The following is a 17,224-nucleotide window of genomic DNA, read 5'->3' as shown; positions in this document are numbered from 1 at the left end:
CAACTTGTGCTTTTGGCTCAGGTCATGATCTCATGGTTCATGGGACTGAGCCCCATGTCAGGCTCTGTGCTGACAGCATGGAACCTACTTGGATTCTCTCTCTCTCTCTCTCTCTCTCTCTCTCTCTCTCTCTTTCTTTCTCTCTGCCCCTCTCCCCTGCTCACATGCACGGGCTCTCTCTAAATAAATAAATAACCTGTAAAAAATATGTTTTAAAAAAGAATATAAAACATCCATTTTTTCAATGTATGTACATTTTTATTTACAAAAATAAGATCATACATAAATTTTCTCTGAACACACACAAACACACATATTTCCATGTTTTAAGTGTTTGTCTATCACATTGGGGTTTTTTTTTTTAATGTTTTATTTTATTTTTGAGAGAGACAGAGCAAGAGCAGGGGAGGGCAGAGAGAGAGGGAGACACAGAATCAGAAGCAGGCTCCAGACACCGAGTGTGTCTGCACAGTGTTCTGACCCCGACGCGGGGCTCAAACCCACAAACCGTGAGATCGTGACCTGAGCTGAAGTCAGATGCCTAACCAACTGAGCCACCCAGGATCCCCTGTCTACCACATCGTTTTTTAATGGCTGCACAGTGTTCTACTATAAGACTATTGTATATTTTATTTAGCCAATCTCCTACTGTAAAACGTTAGATTATTTTTAATATTTCAGTAACACATGTCTGATTATTTCGTTTGGCTAAATTCATTGGAGATGAAGTCCTAGGTCAAAAGCTTAAACCTTTTTAAGGGTTTTGATAAATATCACCAAACTGAATTTCAGAAAGACTGTACCAATTTTTTTTTTTACTAGCAAAGGAAAAAGAGAGTAACTTGGGCCTTCCTTTCTCCAAAATAGGGTGTTTATCGGGGCGCCTGGGTGGCTCAGTCGTTAAACGTCCGACTTCAGCTCAGGTCACGATCTCGCGGTCCGTGAGTTCGAGCCCCGCGTCAGGCTCTGGGCTGATGGCTCAGAGCCTGGAGCCTGCTTCCGATTCTGCCCCTCCCCCGTTCATGCTCTGTCTCTCTCTGTCTCAAAAATAAATAAACATTAAAAAAAATGTTTTTTCAAAATAGGGTGTTTATTTTTCTTCATCACATGTCAATCTGGTAAAGAGAAATGGAATCACACTGCCGTTTCAACTGAATTTCTTTGATTACTAATGAGGTTGGACTTAAAAGAATATGTTTAGGGGGCACCTGGGTGGTTCAGTTGGTTGAGTGTCTGACTTCAGCTCAGGTCACGATCTTGTGGTTCATGGGATTAAGCCCCATGTCAGGCTCTGTGCTGACAGCTCAGAGCCTGGAGCCTGCTTCAGATCTGTGTCTTCCTCTCTCTCTCTCTCTGCCCTTCCCCTGTTCGCCCTCTGTCTCTCTCTCGCAAAAATAAACATTAAAAAAAAAAAATGTTTAGTAGTTAGTTGTGTTTCTTTTTTAATGAATCACAACAGTTGATTTTATTTTCATAATGTCCTTTGACCATTTTTCTCTTAGTATGTTAATCTTTTGCTTACTGGCCTTCAGAACTGTTAATGCCTTTGAAGGCGTAAGCAATTCAAAAATTTACTCTAATTATTATAACTATTAAAAAGTCAAACAGTAGTTTTAGTTTTTCTCTTCTTTGTTAGATTTTCAGTATCTGTAACCATCAGTGTTGAGGGTTTTCCCTGTACTAACTGGCTTGAATTTCATTACCTTCAACAGGCAAACAACCTGGCTCAATTACTTGCTGCATAAATGAACGAATTTTAGTAATTCCCATGTCCACAGACACACACTCCTCACAGACAGATCAAAGAACCAGACATGTAGCTGAGGTGCTTCTACAACTGATCTAGCATGGTCAGGTTGAATCTCAGGTGTCTATTCACCTTACCTACAAGGATCTTAAGAAGTACCTTTCACAGGTAATCCTTGTAGGATATGGATTATAATTCCAAAGAGAAATGAGAAGTGTCTGTAAGCAGCTAATCCACATCTAAAACTCAGATACTGAATTCATAGCAGAGTCTGTCAGGTTCTCACTTGGAGACATATTTGTTCTTAGTTTACACATAAGTGGGATGAGACTGTTTCCCAGAAGATTAAAAGCCAAAGGGTACAAAAAGGCTGTTATACATAGGCAAATCAATTGACGGCAGTGAGAAAAAATATCTGCTAGAAAGGTAGTATGATATAGAGGTTAAGAACACTGGCTTTAAGAGGTGCCTGGATGGCTCAGTTGGTTAAGCATCCGAGTCTTGATTTCAGCTCAGGTCATGAGCTCACAGTTCATGGGATCAAGCCCCGTGTTGGGCTCTGTACCAACAGCAGAGCATCTGCTTGGGATTCTCTCTCTCCCTTTTTCTCTCTGCCCCTCCCCTGCTCACTTGCGCTCTCAAAATAAATAAACTTAAAAAAAAAAAAAAAAGAATATGGCTTTAAAATCTGGGACAATCTGGGTTGCCTGGGTGACTCAGTCAGTTAAGCATCCAACTTCGGCTCAGGTCATGATCATGCGGTTCGTGAGTTCGAGGCCCGTGTCGGGCTCTGTGCTAACAGCTCAGAGCCTAGAGCTTGCCTCAGATTCTGTGTCTCCCTCTCTCTCTGCCCCTCCCCTGCTCTCACTCTCTCTCTCTCTCTCTCTCTCAAAAATAAACATTTAAAAATAAATAAAATAAAAATAAAAAAATAAAATAAAAATAAACAAAATAAAATCTGGGACAATCTGAGCATCAACATGAATAATGACAGTAACGGATTACAACCCATTGAGTAAAATAAGATTCCATAATTCCATACTGAAAACAAGTTAATGGAGAGAAAGGAAAGCTCTTCCTTACTGTAGAATGACAACTAATAAATGTAGAAGGTATGATGAAATTAGAACATCATCATTTTGCAATCTCATAATTATCAAGGATAATAAGAGCATCTGGCTTATATGGCTGTGTTAACACATGTAAAGTGCTTAGAACACCATCTGACATACAATAAGTGCTCAATAAACATTGGTTATTATTATTACTATGTACCTGACTCTGTGGTTGGGCTGTGGGGAAGTCAAGAGAAATGTGAATTAAGACACTTAAATTAGGAAGACAGAATGATATTTTATAAAAAGCACAGAGAGACCTGGGTTTAAATTAAAGCTCTGTCATTTACTGCCTGTGACCCTGGACAAGTTACTTCACCTCTGAGACTCCATTTCCTTACCAGAATAATGGACATAATGACGTCTCCTTTTCAGGTTATGAGAAAGTATGTGAAACTTTGTGGCACATGGCACATAGAAGGAGCTCCACAAATACGAGCTCTTTTCCCTTTCTCCATATAATCTTAGTGATAACAACATGAATCTGGGCCACAGTGGGCACGTATACCTGACCACCCTTCCCCCAGGACTCATGCCGGCACAGCCCTGTGTTAAGAAGGCAGCTCTTCTATATTCTGCACGAGTCAGCTTGTTATAAAATCCAAGTGAAAAAGGTTTGTCGATCTAAACTCAAAGGGACATAATTTGGTTAATCCTCAGATGCTGTATCCAATCACCATTCAATCACAACCCCTCCCATGGCAGGCTGTCCCTCCAGGCAGCTAGTGTCACTAACTGTGCTAACCTGGGCCTCTCCAGGTTCATGAGTATTGATTCCGTCTGTCCAATTTGTAGGCTGCAAGACGTGTCCAAGCAACCAAGTATGCCGCCCTTGGCCCTGGAGGGCAGACAGTGGTCTGGTAGGATGGAGAGAAGACAGTGACTAGGCTCGGCCCTCGGGCAGCTAACCCAATCAAAGGGAATGGGCAATTCACTTCACAAACTTGGAGGCCAAAGAGGGTAAGCAACCAAGCTAGTGACTCATTCTGAAACCTCAGAGAAAATTTCCCTCACTTTTAATAAAACTCAAAAGGCAGCAGCCCCACTATGGGATATTGCTAGGACTAAAGGAACTGTGGCTGCTTAGTGGCCAAGAATGGCACCAAACACCTTGCCAGATGGCTAGGAGGCTTTTTGTCCAAGGGCCATTTACGTACTTAGAAAGCATCTAATCCAGAGCTTCACGGGGATCAAACCCCTCTTGGAGAAGCCAGCCCAGATCAGGCCAGAGGGCTACATGACTATGCTTAGCTTTGGTAATCAAAGCTAGCTCTGATGACCAAAAGAAGTGTCCAGACCTGTGGGCTACAGCAGGACAAAAACAGGCTAGCCAGGTTAGAGAAAGCTACGGCAAAGCTGGTAAGAACAGACTTAGCAGTTGGCCATGCCCAGCAAGTATCAAAACGTTCAGAGTCAAAATAGAACCAAGGGCCACAGACTAGGCAGCACTGATACGCGGTAGAGAGTCAAAAGCCAGGTCAGATGTTAAGGGCTAGGAGCTAAAGGAGAACAGTAGGCCACAAACGAAGTAAGCAGCCAGAAACTAAGGAATATCCAGGTACCAGAGGTCAAGGCAAGGCAAAAGAAGCAGAAACCAGGAGCAGCAGTAAGACTTTGGAAATGAAGTGATTTCTGTCTCTTTGATGCTTTTTGCTGAAGCAGAAACAAATCCCCAGGTTCAGAACTGTATCGGGGAGAAGGTGACTTCCATGGGGAGAAGGTGAATTGGCCCATCTGGCTGACAAAGGGAGTACAAGGTCAGGAGTAAAATGAGAATCTGATGGCACAAAGGGAAGCAGACACTGCTATTTGAGGTGATCCATCAAAGGACAACTGCAGCCTCCCCTCTGTTCTCGTGCCAGCATACTAGGTGCCATTTTGTACATCTGGGTTTAGATATTACTGCCTTAAATTTGGATAGCTGGTACCAAACAGACTTTGGTGTACGGGCTAGGCCTTCGTGGTCTTAACATCTGGATTAAAGGGGGCAGAGTAAGTCATTCCATGCACTTAACGTTTTTCTACAACAGGAAACATTTCTACTCAAAGGATCTATGTCAACTACTCTTCAAGTTCTCCATAGGCAAAGACTTAAGAATATCAGCAATTCTCCAAGCCAGCTCAGGATTTGGTCTCTGGTGGTCTGTGGAAAGATATGCCTACCAATGTGAGGATTAGTCTCAAAGGCTAGAGATAATTTCCAGACTCTCTTTCCCTAATTTCAAGATTCAGAGGATGTGTACAGCCCAAGAGGACAGGAGTCCGTCCTTTAATGACCTGACTCTAGCAGCAGTACTTCCTTCCTGTGTGCCCATCAGGATCTGTTCTGTTCTTATCTCCACCCAGTACTCACCAAAAAGGCAGGGTCTTGTGAATACTGAAGGTGAAGGAAGTGAGGGTAAACTCTGATTCTAGGCTGAGAGCTATTTTTTTCTCTGCCTTGTTTCTACTGCCTGCTAGTACAAATATCTATTTTCTTAAGGGTACAGAATGGCTAAGTAGGAGGAAGGTAGTAGTCTAATCGTAAGAGCTAACATTTGTGTATACTTCCCCCATGACACACACTGTTTTAAACACTTTATTTATAATAACACATTCAATCTTTACAGCAACACAATGAGGCATGTTATGCATTAAGAAAACTGAAGCACTGCATGGTTAAGTAACGTGTCCAAAGTTTCATTCAGCTGTAAGGAGTGGAGGTGGAATTCAAACCAGGGCAGTGTGGCTACAAAGTCCATGTCCTTATCCCTCTGCCATGTTGCCCCTCACGCTCCTGTATTGACTCCCAAGAGCTAACAATCTGTGGGAATGCTGTGCCTCAAGTCAGTTTTTAGCAGCAAAGCTAGGATCAGAAAGTCCAACAGAAAGATGGGGCAAGGGTATGAACAGTGAATTCCCAGAGGAAGAAACAAACAAAAAAGATTATCATTAAGTATATGAAAAGATCCTCAAACTTATGTTATTAGAGACATGTAAATTAAAACAACGAAACATCACTTTAAATCCAACATATTGGCAAAAGTTAGAAAGCTAAAAAATGCCAAGTGTTGGAGAGGACATGGGGTTCTGGGACTGTTCACGTACTGTCAGGATAGACTGGTGCAGCCACTCTAGAAGCCAAGCTTGTAACACTTTGTCAAATTAAAGTACCTTACTCTATGACCCAGCACTTCTCTTGAATATATATATCCCAGAGCAATTCTTACACAGATCCATAAAAGGCAACATGGAAGATGTTCATCCCAGCATTTTGTGACTGTGGGGAGTTGCAGGCAATCAAATATCCATCACTGGGGAATGAGTTAAGTTCAATGTGGTAGAGACACACTATCTGATATAGCAGTTAGAAGCAACAGACTAGATATACATTCAACAACACTAACATGATCTTTTAGAAGGGTTGATTCCCTATCCCCTTCTATTAATCATTAACTGAACTTAACCACTTGTTCCAAAAGTTTATTCCTTTAGGAAGTCTCTCAACTGCAGAACTTCTAATTCCTATGATGATCTGGTAGATCTTGGGGACTAATGGGTTAAGGACCCAGAGAAAACAATGAATTCTCTGAAGTACACCAAAGACCGTCAAATGTGCCATGACTTCTGCTGGGAGTGCCCCCCCTCTCCTTCAACTGGTTAGTGCTCATCACTTTCAGGGCTCTTCAGTGATAAGGTCACCAATTCACTGAGTCTTGTCTGACCTCCAGCCTGGATCCATGCCCTTCTTATTTGTCTACAGACTGCAACAGCCACACCCACGGGTAGGTGACCCTGATCATATTGTACCATGATTGCCTATTTACCTTTCCTGCTAGACCATGAGGCATGGAGACCATGTCTCCACCTTCCTTCCCAGCTCCTTGCCCAGTGCCTGGGTCAAAGTGGTCAGTAGATGCTTTCTGAATAAGTGCATGAATAAATGATGAATAAATAAAATTATTATTTTCTCCATAAGTTTATTTATTTTGAGAGAGAGAGAAAACAAGCTGAGGAGGGGCAGAGAGAAAGGGGGACAGAGGATCTGAAGCAGGCTCTGTGCTGACAGCAGAGAGCCTGATACAAGGCTGGAACTCACGAACTAGGAGATCATGACCTGAGCTGAAGTTGGATGCTTAACCTACTGAGCCACCCAGGCACTCCAATCATTATTTTATTTGATGGGAAATGGAGAATGGTAGATGGCAACTGTCTCAGCCCTGCCTAGCCATCTCCTATCTGAGGTTCCAAACTAGGCCACAGGTGGTTTAGCCGTGGAAAACCTTCATCTTCCTCTCCTGAGCATGAGGCCTTTCCTGCCTTCCACCAGGCAGTTCCCAGACAAAGGTGAGGAAATGAATAGGAGAGTGGTCCCTAACTGGAAGCTCCTGGGACTCATGAAACTCCCTTTGGAACCACAGCCCCCAAGAGGCACATTTTAATTTGCTGATCAGATTATCATTAGATTAGAGGTGGGAGCTCATGTAGGAAGGTTGGCTCACACCGACCTTGATGAGCTCCTGGTTTCAGGACAGTGGGGTGTCACAATGCATGGAAGATAGTTACATCGATCGATGTTAAGGCTTTCTGCTCTCAGTGGCCGGAGGGGCTTTGGGTTGCCACATTGTTTAGGAAAAAGCAAGGAAACCTGTGGTGTGGGCCGAGGCCTATGCTGGGCAGGCACGTGTCAAAGACAGCTGGTGAGCAGCTGGAGTTGGTGAAGCAAGAAGGGCAGTGATCCCAGCTCCAGGTCGTCCCCACACAATGTTGAGCTTCAGGAGAAGCTCCTCCAACTCCTCCTCCCCTCTACCCGCCCCCCTACATCCAAAGCATAGGGTCACTGTGATGAGTGTCACGGGTCCCAAGGAGAAGACAAAGAGTTGACCTATTCTCAACCCAGTGCACACCTCGATGAAGGGAGGAAGCAAAGAGGTCAGAGTTCAGGAGGTTTGCTGGGAAGTCAAATGAGCTGTGGCTCATTCAGCCTACTGGCTGGTCTATGAGCTGGTCAGGAAAGCAGGGTGGCCTAACCAAAGGCACCGGCATGTGTTAAATCTAAAGGTCCTTTGGTATGGGGGCATGAAATGGGAGTGGAGAGGGTGAGGAAAGCAGTTTTCTTTTTAAAGCAGGTTCCTTAGGCCAAAGCATAAGAGACTCTTAAAAACTGAGAACAAACTGAGGGTTCATGGGGGGTGGGAGGGAGGGGAGGATAGGCGATGGGTATTGAAGAGGGCATCTTTTGGGATGAGCACTGGGTGTTGTATGGAAACCAATTTGACAATAAATTTCATATATTAAAAAAATAAATTAATTAAAAAAATGAAAAGTTAAAAAAATAGTAATAATAAAGCAGGTTCCTTAGGAAACAAACTAAGGATCAGGTAGGAGGCAAAGTACCTGTATAGAAAATGTGCCCCAATTTTCTCAAAAGAGGATAATAATCTTTTGTTTACTTCCCTCAAAAGGTAAAAGTTAATAATCATAGTAACAGCAGCCATAGTGTGATAAGCACTTTACATTCACTATTTCAGCTCCATATAACCACTTGCAATGAGGTACTAGTCCCATTTTATAAGTGAATAAACTGAGGCTCAGCAAAATAATGTGAATTGCCAAAGTATACACATTAATTAAGCATAGGAACCAAGATTCAAATCTACGTCTGTGTAAGGCCAAACCTAGTACATATTTCACTAAACTACAGTGGTTCTCACTCATCCAACTATCCATCCATTAGTGTGTCTTACTATCCCATAATTACTGAGCCCCTACTGTGTACCAGGGACAGTGACATTTTCAGATGGTATAGTAAAGCAGGTCATAGCAGCCAGCTGGGTTAAAAGGGAGTCTCATTCAGATGGACAGGGTCAAAATCAGTGGTGAGATCATTTGGGGCAAGGCTCAAGGAAGACATGGCACATTAAGGAGAGGGGCAAGGAATCAAGACCACCATCACAGGGTTTCCAACACAATCTCGATTTCACATCCTTAGCCTAGTTTCAAATGTAATTCCCTATCTTTCATGTCTTTCAATCTGTGCTCTATAATATATGGTTGTCAAACCTATGGGCTAATGTGGTCAAGCTCTGATGGTAGGGATTTCACCACAGTATGGGCCTGATTAGGCTCTCTCTAGGCAAATGACTATAAGAGCACGCTGGGGCTGGTATTCTTCTTCAACTCTGGATGAAAATAACAACAAGAAAACAAAAAATATTAATAACACAAGCAGGTATCTATGCACTAAATAGTCTTATGTGCATCTTATGTGGAGATTAAATCTTCACAATCACCATTGCTGAGGTAGGTGCTATTATTATTCGCATTTTGCCGACGCAAAAACAGAGCTAGTTAAGAGATACAGCTAGGTTTTAAACTCAGGCAGTCTCCTTCCAGAGCTCTTGTTCCTCACCACTGTCACACATAACTGGACTGTGTACTCCCCAAAGCAGGGACTGTGCTTGACCATCTGTTTCTCACACATAAGACCCAGTACAGACCAGTAAATATTTGTTGAATCAATTCACTTCTGGGGCCTTAACACTGCACTGCTGATACACACACTGAGTTTTTAGTCAGCTCCTGGGCTTTATTTGCTAGTATTGCTAAGTTGGGACTTCCTCACCCTGCATTTTATGGTTGGTTTTTGGTTTTTTAATTGTAGACTTAAACACTCATCCCTATTAATGTTTATCACCACAGATTTAACCATTGTTCTAACCCACTGAGTTCTTTTTCATGTCCACAATTCTTTCACCTAACATATTAGCTCTCTCTCTAAGCTTCATTTAATCTGCCAATTGGGTTGGCATTTATCCATAGTCTCAGTAGAATCACTGATGTAACTACTGAAAAGGACGAGGCCCTGTGGCTCACCACTTGAGTCTGCTCTCCAGTCTCCAATCATATATACACAACATATGAAATAGGTCATTCACCATTTATTAGTCTGTCTGAACTATTCTCCACATCATACTTTATTCATGCGAAATGTCATGAGAGACAAATACCTTGCTGAAACCCACACACACCTACTATACTGCTTGTATACTCCTGACCCACTAGCCTGCAGCCTTATTTAAATAAGCAGCTCACCTCTTTCCACCATCTTGGACCCTTGGACCCTGTGGAGGCCTGCTGGGAACAGGACTCTTAAAACAACAAATATGTCTGTTAGGCTGTGGTCCAAGGCCATTTTTGTTGGCTATAAGTGAGGTCTTTGGAACCAGAGGGAGCACACAGCTCTTTTTAAAACTGAAGATGTTTATGCTCTAGATAAAACTGAATTCTATCTAGGCAAGAGATATGCGTATATGTACAAAGCAAAGAACAACACAGTGACTCCTGATGGCAAACCGAACAAAACCAGAGCAATCTGGAGAAAAGTAACTTGTGCTTGTGGAACCACTGGCATGGTTCATGCCAAATTCTGAAGCAATCTTCCTGCTAAAGCCTCTGGCCACAGAATCCGTGTGATGTTGTACCCCTCAAGGATTTAAACTTAATGAAAAGTAAATAAAGGTATAGTTTGTTCTCTTAGCTAGAAAGAAAGAAAGAAAGAAAGAAAGAAAGAAAGAAAGAAAGAGCGAGCCCATGGCAGAGAGTGGATCTGATGTCTTTAAAGAAAAGATGTGGGAGTGAACCATATCACAGTCCTTAGAAGTTGAACATCCTTCCCAATGTATCCTTCCCCATGACCAGGATGAGCACTGGATGCTCTCCTTGTTGGTCCCAACTGAAACTCTCCAGGAGATCACTAAACACAGAACTCCCGAACAAGATATAGTGTTGGAGAAGGGGGGTTATCCTGAGATTGTTATGTTAGGCAAATGAGCTGGCACTGCTTTCCAGGGACCACTGTCTTGGGTTGCCTGAGGTCAAGGCATGCATCTGCCAAACTAGAATCGGTGCATGCTGGAATTGGAATATCATTACTATGAAACAGGATTATCTTGAGCAATGATTCCAAATGGGATTAGAAATGACTCTGTTACTCAGACATAATCGGCCACAGCAGCAGCAGTGGGAGAAACATCAAACTCGGCACACTTTTCTGGGGACATGATGCTGGCATTCCGGGCACCTGGCCAGCATTCTCACCCACCCTTTCTTGCTGGGAAATACTGAGCACTGTCCAGCATCGGGCAGGTGGCCACCTGGGACAAGAGCCAGTCCCATATCAAAGTGTCCTGCTCTGGGGTCTCATGTTCTAGGCCCAGCTTCTAGGATGAAAAGGAGTGGAAAAAGAATCTCCAAAGCCCTACAACTTCTGAGTCACCTAAAGGTATTGATAAGAGACAAGTAATACCCTACATTCAAAGACAGGCTTACCTGTAGACCATTCGCTAATTTCCTCCTGGAGTGACCAATAATCAACAACAAGAATAATAATTAAGGCACCACTACTACCATTAACCAAAGTAACAAACCCTTATCAAGTGCTTACAGTATGGTAGGCATTGTTCTAACACTACATATACTTACATATTTAAACCTCAAAACAGCGTTTTGTGGTAGATCTACTTATTATCCCCATTTTATAGTAGATGTGAAGAAACAATCACAGATAAATGAAAGAACTTGCCGAGGTACATAACTAGTAAGAGAAAGAATGTGGTTGAACCCAGATAATCCAGCTCTAGAGCTACAGCTGTACCAATGCTAGGCTACCAAAGACTGAGAGGATCATGGCCTGTGTTGGATAAGGCCTTTCCTTCACATTCTCTGGTCTCTAGCCTCTGCTAGATCCTCCAACAAGATCTGGCACAGTCCTACTTTCTCACCTTTGTGAACCTATGCTCACCACAGTCCTTCTCTCAGAAATGCTGTCTTTCTAGCCCCCACCTCTATCAATCAAAATCCTGTCCAACTTTCAAGGCCCACCTCGTATGAAAGGCTTCCCTTAATGATGTTGCCTCTACATGGCGTGATCTACACCTAGCACTATAGGTGATCTTCTCTGAGGCACTGACCACATTCTGCCTCATTCTACAGTTAAAGTGGGACTTGTTTATCCCTTTACTGCCAGATTTTTAAGATTTTTTTATTTTTATTTTTTAATTTTTCTTTTTTTTCAACGTTTATTTATTTTTGGGACAGAGAGAGACAGAGCATGAACGGGGGAGGGGCAGAGAGAGAGGGAGACACAGAATCGGAAACAGGCTCCAGGCTCTGAGCCATCAGCCCAGAGCCCGACGCGGGGCTCGAACTCACGGACCGCGAGATGGTGACCTGGCTGAAGTCGGACGCTTAACCGACTGCGCCACCCAGACGCCCCAAGATTTTTTTATTTTTAAGTAATCTCTCTACCCAACATGGGCCTTGAACTTACAACCCCAAGATCAAGAGTTGCATGCTCTACTGATTAAGTCAGTCAGGCACCCCCCAATTGTCAGCTTTTTGAGAAACGGAGAATGTTTTGTCTGCTTTTAGACTTCTCATAATCATCCAGCACATCATCAAGAAACCCTAATTGAGCTGACTTCACTCTAGTCCCAGCACCCCTTAGGCCAACCCATAGCCTTGCTCCCCACCATCTCCCTCCACAGGCAGCATACTCCAGTGGAAAAAATGAGAATCTGTGGCTCAAAGACACCTGGCTTCAAATCCTGGTTCCCTCTTTCACTTATTAGACAACCCTGGGTATCCCTGAGCTTCACTTTCCCCATCTGCAAAATTGGGATAATATTCCTTCCCTATTAGGATTGCAGTGAGGATTAGAGACAACCTGAGAAGTGCCTGACATAGGCTTGGCATACAGAAGGCACTCAATCACAACCATAGCCGTGATCACCACTACAGTCAGAAGATCAGCCAGCACAGCACAGGCAATAAGCAGCCAGGCCAAGAACAGGATGGGGACCCTGGGAAGAGGCTGCAGAACTCTGAGGCAGGATAGACCTCTACATGGTTGGGCCCCCGAAGGACCTGCACTGAAGCACAGGTGCAAGGGTGCTCTACCAGCACTGCCTCTGGCCAGCCAACAAGGAAGGAGAGCCACTCAGGGAAGCTGCCCCTGGTCCAGCTCCAGGAGCAGCATCACTCTAAGAACACCTGTGCAGTGACTGACCCCATAAAGAAAGGTCTGCACAGCCAGGAATCTCAATTGAGCTACTGGTTTCTTAAAGACAGGTTTTAATGCCCACCCACCATCTCAGTAAGGTGGAGGGAAAATAAGCAAATGCTAAAAATAAATGACTGCTATGAGAGGAAATTAAATGGTCTTCAGCCAAGGATGGCGGCATTTTAAAATTAACAAAGCCCAGGTACCACATCCAGGAAGGCCTTGGCAAATGCGTGTTATCCACTCATTAGATCAGCTCCTCAGGGACCCCGGCCAAGCAGGGAAGGCAGTGCCGGGAAGCAGTCCTTCCGATGCTTATGAAATGCACTCCGGGAGAAAAAGCAGAGGAGGGAGGGAGACTCTTGTGGGGAATTTCAAACAGTTTTGCTGGAGCTCTGCTTCATAACCTCACCTTCTCTGAGGCAGGGGCTTTCAGAGTAACCATCAAGCCCAAGTGGACTTATCTGAATCTCCCCCCCACCATCCCACTCTTGGTTCCTGAGGCACAACAGCCACACTATCTAGGTGGTCTCACTGCCTGGCAGTCCAGGGACAAGGAGTCTGAGGATCATGTGGGATGGAAGACAAGCTCCCAGTCCTGTATCCTGTACTTTTTTCTTACTATGAAGAATCATAGGATACTTTGTGAATTTACATAAGCTCCCTGTGTATCGCTTGTAAATGAATTTGTCGTTGTTCATCAGGAATTACACTTTATGACATCACAAATCATGTGAAGTCACAAACCTTTATTCTCTAGTAACAATTAGAGTATACACATGAAATACCATCAACAAGAGGAAATCTAAACATTCCAGGTGACCAGGAACTATACGAATTCATTTTGACATGACAAACAAATTCTCAGTGTGCCACCAGTCACAATTAATAATGAAAATTAGACAGGGATGATGGCTTTTTAAAAAATTTTTTTAAATGTTTATTCACCTTTGAGAGAGAGAGAGAGAGAGAGAGAGAAAGAGACAGAGTGGAGTGGGCGAGGGGCAGAGAGAGAGGGAGACACAGAATCCGAAGCAGGCTCCAGGCTCCGAGCTGTCAGCACAAAGCCCGATGCACAGCTTGAACCCACGAACTGTGAGACCATGACCTAAGCCAAAGTCAGATGCTCAGCCAACCAAACCACTCAGGTGCCCTGGGATGATGACTTTTTTAAAAAGTTTTTTTTAAGTCAATTTACTGAAGTATCATTTACTCACAGTAAAATTCACCCTTTTAAGATGTACAATTTGATGGGTTTTGATTGTTCAATCCAGATTTAGAATATTTCCATCACCCAAAAGTTCCTTTGAGCCCTTCCTCCTACTCCTAAACCCTAGCAGCCACTAACCTGATTTCTGTCCCTACAGTACTGCCTTTTCCAGATCATCCTATAAATGGAATTATATCATAGCTAGTTTTTTGTGTCTGGCTTTAGCTTAGCATAAGGCTTTTAATATTTGTCCCTGTTATTGCACGTGTAATTTTTTTTTTTTTAACTGCAGAATAGTGGTCCGCTGTATGGATGTACCATAATTTGTCCATTCACCAGTTGATAGACATTTGGATGATTTCCAGTTTGGGGCAATTATGAATAAACTACTATCAATGTCTTTTTGAAGATTTTTGTTTTTGTTTTTAATCTTTTTAAATGTTTATTTAAACATATTTAAAACATATTTACAGAGGAGGGGCAGAGAGAGGGAGACAGAAGATCTGAAGCAGGCTCCACACTGACAGCGCAGAGCTCAATGCGGGGCTCAAACTCACTAACTGCAAGATCATGAACTGAACCAAAGTCGGATGCTTACCTGACTGAGCCACCCAGACGCCCCCAAGATTCATGTTTCTATATCTCATGGACAAAGTTGGTATAAGAGTTGGTTTTGCTGGGCTAGATGGTAATATATGTTTTGCCTTTATGAGAGACTGCCAAAGTGGTTTATAGCATAATGCATTCCTATCAGCAATGATGGCAGTTGTTCTGCATCCTTGTCAGCACTTGGTACCGTCAGGTTTTCTAAAGTTTAGCCATTCTAGCAGGTATACAGCGGATTCTCCTTGTGATTTTAACTCACATTTCCCTAAATGACGAATGCTGAGTATCTTTTCATGTGCTTATTTGCCATCCATCTCTTCTTTGGCTAATGTCTGCTCACATCTTTTCCCCATTTTTTAAAAATTGGGTTGTCTTTTTACTGTTGATTTGTAACACTTCTTTGTATCTTCTGGACACTATTTCTTTTATCAGACATGTGTTTTAAGTCATTAAAAACTATAAGGATCTAAATCATACCGTACTTCCATCACACCGCTATCCCTTGCATGTAAACACTGATGAAGTAAACAGGACAGACTTATACCTTCATTTTACAAATACTTTAGTGACACTGGACAGAGGGCCAAGCAGTAGTTGGTAACTGCTAAAACTCAGGAGACTATTTTTACCTCCACAATAAGCACCTAACCAACACTAGGCTTTAAGGAAAGCTACATCTGGAGAAATGACTCTTCTATAAACAGCTTTTGGCCCCCCAGGCTCTGCACCTCCTAAAGCCCTGTTCTGGTCCACCAGGCTCCTGGAATGGTCAACAGTCGTCACACTCCACTGCTGGCCATTGTCCACTGGGAAAGGTAGGAGGCTCCCAATCCATCCTTCAGTGAAAGAGCAAACAGTGGGGCCTGTGGCTGCTTGGACATCAAAGTTGAGCAAACAGGCCGGGCAGGCCCTGCCTCTCCGCCTACACATCCTGCAAACGCCATGTGAAGGAGCTTCCCTGAGGGGGTCATGACTTTCAGCTTGTCATAGCACACATCAAAGTTCGCACCACACACGAACTGGGTACATGGGTTCGAATCAAGTCGCCCAAGAGCGGATACTCAGCCATTGTATCCAGTTTTAATCCTGTGTTTTCCCAAGTAATTAAGCCTTCTTGCTTATGAACTTGTGACTAAGTAAAGCATCACTGAGAGGTTGTAACATCAAAGTGCCTTCCACCGTCTGTCCATGTTTGGTAAAATTGGATTTCTTTCCCTTCTTAAAGAAAAACTAATTGAATTTAGCTGAAGGCTGGGTATATTTGCACGAGCTGGTGAAGGCTATGCTAAGTCACAGTGATCATCCTGGGACCCTGTGGCTTAGCCTTTAGTTGGGTTGGGTCAAAGTGCAACACAGAATGAGGCACCCAGACTCAGGCTAAACAAGTGCCTGTGGCATGAGGCTTATGAAGGTCTCATTGTGGAAAAGGGGTCAGCCCCCAGCGACTGCTCCTCAAGTCGCTAGTACACCCAAGCTGTTACTAGGGCTGGCAAAAGGATCATCCTAGTAGAATGTTGGTAAATCTTTGGCAGAACGGCTACTGAAAACAAAGGCCATCACATTACTTGCATCCTTGATGTCAGCAGTCCAAGTAAGCTTCTTAAGGCAAAGGCTGTGATGCTTATTATCTGAATCCCCTCACAGCCTAGCACATCAGCACCAGACACAGTATAGTTTTTAAAAATGTTTGCTGGATACATAAAATGATAGTATAAAGGGGTGCCAGAACAAAGTTCCTCCTTCCTGATGAACCAAACTCTCTGTATCCCTTTTTTGCCTTGTTCGTCAGGAAACTTCAATTCAAATTAACACTTAATTCCACTAATTACCTGATTTGCAGTGAGTACAGCATCGTCCCATTTATATAAAATTACACACACACACACACACACACACACACACACAGATCAATCTCTAGACAGAGGGAATTTAGTTGACTGCTACTTTCTTCTCCATATTATTTTTATAAAAACAATAAACCTATTTTCAGAAAAGAAAATCTCTCGTTCAATCCTGATACAATTATCTTTCCTTTTACCAATATGATTTCTGATCCAGTTTTAACTCTCCCGTGTACATTTATATTTGTATTTTAATTTGAGTCACTGCAAACCCTTTTGGAAATTAAAGGTGAGAATAAATAATAAATTAAGTTCCCATACATACTTCAAAAATTTTTTTCTACAGTACTGTATTTTCTATTCAAAATTAAATAAGATAGTACTATCTTTACTATTCAAAATTAAGTTAAAAGACAAATACATACATAAATAACAGTTCACAAGATGTTAATCTCCTTATGGATAGACACTATTGTGCTCTATCCCGAAGGATGTAAGGCATGAAGCAGGCACTCACTAACGGCAGTTGAGGTGAAATGATCAGATGGTCTTAGGACCTCTCTCCCTTGAGCTTGCAAGCTGCCAACATCTAAAGGAGGTGAAGGTTCTCTGCTCTCAGCTTTGAATCAAAACGTGCAGTTCCTCTACCCTCCTTTCATCCAA

General features: G+C 42.9%; 1 protein-coding gene and 1 pseudogene across 2 annotated transcripts in view; one reads left to right on the top strand and one right to left on the bottom strand.

Annotated features, from left to right (window-relative positions):
• CLPB (caseinolytic mitochondrial matrix peptidase chaperone subunit B) overlaps positions 1 to 17,224 on the bottom strand; it is a 143,196-nt gene that overhangs the window by 92,448 nt on the left and 33,524 nt on the right. The window lies entirely within an intron of this gene.
• On the top strand, positions 9,927 to 10,373 carry LOC122483377 (annotated as a pseudogene).

Source organism: Prionailurus bengalensis, chromosome D1 (assembly GCF_016509475.1).
Source record: "Prionailurus bengalensis isolate Pbe53 chromosome D1, Fcat_Pben_1.1_paternal_pri, whole genome shotgun sequence".
Classification (NCBI taxonomy): domain Eukaryota; kingdom Metazoa; phylum Chordata; class Mammalia; order Carnivora; family Felidae; genus Prionailurus; species Prionailurus bengalensis.
Note: the sequence above shows the minus strand (reverse complement) of the source record. Positions and strands in the feature narration are given on the sequence as shown.